The sequence below is a fragment of the Coregonus lavaretus genome (assembly GCF_964263955.1).
Source record: "Coregonus lavaretus genome assembly, chromosome: 23".
NCBI classification, from domain to species: domain Eukaryota; kingdom Metazoa; phylum Chordata; class Actinopteri; order Salmoniformes; family Salmonidae; genus Coregonus; species Coregonus lavaretus.
In genome coordinates, this window is record NC_140010.1 from 32,080,193 (window position 1) to 32,084,228 (window position 4,036).

The window sequence follows — 4,036 nt, forward strand, 5'->3', positions numbered from 1 at the left end:
AATGCGTCTGGATGTTCCTCATTAAACACATCAGACCAACAAATATTTTTCACACCTTCGACGTAGGAATCATTGCAAAACCTCTTGTATGATCGTTTATACACAATTTTAGGTCCAGTCTTTGGAACTTTGGTTTTTCTGGATATGGTTATTGTATTATGATCACTACATCCGATGGGTGTGGATACTGTTTTAGAGCAGATTTCTGCAACATTAGTAGAGATGTGATCAATACACGTGGATGATTTAGTTCCTGTTCTGTTTGTAAATACCCTGGTAGGTTGACTGATGACTTGAACCAGATTGCAGGCACTGGTTACAGCTTGGAGCTTCTTTTTGAGTGGGCAGGTTGATGACAACCAGTCAATATTTAGGTCACCCAGAAAATATACCTCTCAGTTGATATCACATACATTATCCAACATTTCACACATATTGTGCAAATACTGACTTTTAGCACTTGGTGTCTATAGCAACTTCCTACGAGAATAGGCTTTAGGTGAGGCAGATGAACCTGTAGCCATATTACTTCCATATAATCTGACATGAATATGACTATGGACATACATGGCAACACTTCTTCCATTTGCATTTCTATCTTTCCTATATATTCTATTACCATGTATAGCTACTACTGCATCATCAAAGGAATTATCTAAGTGTGTTTCAGAGATGGCCAGAATATGAATGTTCAGTGCAAATAGTGGAATTCAATTATATGTGCATATGATTATTGCAGATAATAACCTCGGAGCTAACAGTTAAAGGAACATAGATTAGGTTACTTACATTTGCTGCACTTCTATGTCTTTGGGATATGATACGATTTCCATGTCCTCTGTTGCTTATTATGACAGGGAGGACTAGAGCGCTACCAAACCCAGACCGTCAGTCTCTAAAGCAATTAGCTATGTTGATGAAGATAATCCTGGAAACCCTGCAGTTAGGGTGAATCCCATCTCTTTTAAAGAGTGTTGGTTGCTCCCACAGCAAGTCAGAATTGTCACAAAAGGAGACATTCCTGTCTTTGCAGAGTTTCTTCAGGAACTCGCTTAGGGCAGCAAGGCCACTGTAACATTCCGAAACCCTTCTATACGGTAGGGGGCCAGAGATGACTGCTCTCTTCCTTGTGCAAACAAGTGTGTTCAAGAGAATGTTGTAGTCCTTCTCCAGTTCCTCAGATTGCCGAAAGTGAATGTCGTTAAAGACAACGTGAGTGACAATTTTGCCAATATTAGAGTAGTTGGCTAGAACTGTGGGCAGGAGGGAGCTGATGTCTTGGAAATGGGCGCCTAGGTGACAGTGGACCTTGGTCGGTCCACAGGCCGCAAGCAGGCCAAAATCTCTCACCATCGAGCTGCCCAAGGCGATGGTGGTCGTGATGCAATCCGATGAAGAAGGGGAACAGAACGGCCTGCATCGGGCAGGGGGGGGAGGTGTGCTTTGACTCATGTCAGTCTGACTCACTCTTTAAAATCCCAACCACAACTTCCAAATATTGGGGTCCTAGTCCCCTTGTTTAAGAATCACTGCTACACAATGTCGTATCATGACAATTATGACGGTGGTTAGGGGCAACATTTACCTACTCTTCAGTGTGTCCGAACCCCACCCCCTGTGAGTGAACTGTACCTTACAGGCCACCGTACTCGAAGCTGGTCCACTAGAAAATGTTGTAGAAGCCTCCTCCTTCCTCCTGCTCCTCAGAGTCACAGCGGAACAGCAGCATGTTCATGTCGGCCAGGGTCAGCTTAGACATGATCCTGCATGGGGATAGAGGATAGGGTCACATAACATTACAACACACACACTCACCTTACTGGGCACAACTGGAGACTACAGATCCCCATTGATCAGTATGTTGATCAACACATACAGTAGGTTACTGTACAAACACTATTCATCATGGGGATGAGGAGAAGGAGGAGGAGGAGGAGGAGGAGGAGGAGGAGGAGGAGGAGGAAGAGGAAGAAGAAGAGGAGGAAGAAGAGGAAGAATAGGAAGAGGAAGAGATGGACTACAATGGATATAAATTATATTGAAGATATCACTATCTAAAAATGCAAATCTTACAATAGTGTTAAATGAATATTTCTAATCTAAAAAGCTAATGAAGTGCCTTGTCATGCCTGTTCATGGAGTAGCCTACCATTAACACCCATTTGGCTCCCATTTAACAGAGGGAGATGAAAAGGCATGCGTCTGCCTGCCTGCCAGGCTGCCTCCTGCGGTGGTTATTCTGAGATGTGAGTGTGTGGGTGTTAAGGACCTTACATGTTTTACAGCACACCATTGGCAATGTTCCAATACCATTGAATAACACTATTTACTATCTAATCACTGACAGTTGAAAAGACTGGAATTAATCTTTATAATATAACTTTCAGTTAGGGCCCCTGGATTTTTCCTGACCATGTGACTTGACCAGGAAAAACTCAGGGTGCTCGGCAGTATTGTGGTTTATCATAAGGACCAAGAGTTCTCAGGGCAATATTTATCAGGTTGTTTCAAATAACTGGTAATCAGGGGAAGGTACTAAAGTAGTGAGGAAAGGAGGCTGTTCAATAACAATTGGGATGAAACCTTCCCTTCTATTGTAATATTCAAGCTCTAGCACTAGATGGCGGCAGTTACCAGCTCTGAATTGTGGACACCTGAGGTGAAACACATCTCATCAAAAAAGATATGTAAAGACTATGGCCTTGGTTAATCAGTCACAAGTGTTTTGAATCTGATATTTAAAGCCATTGAAGAAAGAGTTCAAATTTGGTTGCTTGTGGGGTTGTTGCCATTTTCGTTTGCATAAATCTGTTGTAATAACATTAGAATGTCCAGTGTTTACATCTTCCTGAATAAAGCTGAAATGACACTTACAACAATACCATGATACAACTGTCACCACAACCACCACATAAGAACAAATTGAAACAAATAATGAAATGGTAAGAAAAGGATCAGAATTTACTGACCATATGAAGCAGTTAACACAGCTGGAGCTGAGGGTTTGAATCCCATGCGTGGTGGCACAATTCAGCTAACTGCCCCAGTATTCACTAGATTGGTATAAGAAATGGAAGATGTCAGGAATCTCTCACCTATAGATCTTGTGTGGAATAACAAACAAGTGAAAACCAGCTAAAGTGACTGGATTAGAAAGCATTCTGCATAAAAGGAAACACATAAGGGAAGTTGATGATGTGTTTGTGTTGTACAGCAATGAAGTTAGAGGTGGGTATTTGTATGTGTCCGTTAGTCTGTCCGTCTATCTGTCTGTCTACTGCATCTCTCTCTGTTCAAGACCCTTGGGCTACTATAGCAAAATATGCATAAAAGGCTTAGGTTATCTATCTATTACCAGTAGGCTAGATATGCATTTCTGCCTCAATTCCCCTCTTCAATGATGACATGTATTTTGTGTTGAAAAATGTATGCACTCACTAACTGTAAGTCGCTCTGGATAAGAGCGTCTGCTAAATGACTAAAATGTCAAATGTGTTCAATGACAGATGTTGACATGAAAATCAACAATGAGTGCAGAACTAGAGGGTCTACAATCGTTATATGTGTAGCACATACAAACACTTGCCATGCACTGTGTATTCATTCGGGTGTGCGCGTACTCCCATGCGTGCCACCCGTGTGAAAAATAGGTTTTAAGCACACTTGTTCTGACGTCACTTGCATCGATATTTTTGCATTTTCCTTCTGGTTGTACATCGTTGTTGTCACCTGCAAAATACTCAATACTCTCAAGGAATACAATGCAATATTTGGATCAAGTCTTTCCCGCTAGATACCTAAATACGCACAACATTTTTTATTTTACCATTCGGTTTTGCGGTTGGCTTCTATAGTGATTTGGTGCGCGAGTGACTGGCTGCAGTAGAGCCGTTCATTAAACACAAGCGCGACACTTGGCGATGAAGCTGAAATCACCAGCTACAGAAGCGTAATCTCTTACATTGCCAAAATTACGGGCGGAATTAAATACAACTCTCTGTCTCCGGCCTCTCAAAGGAGAGACAGGAGGTTCATC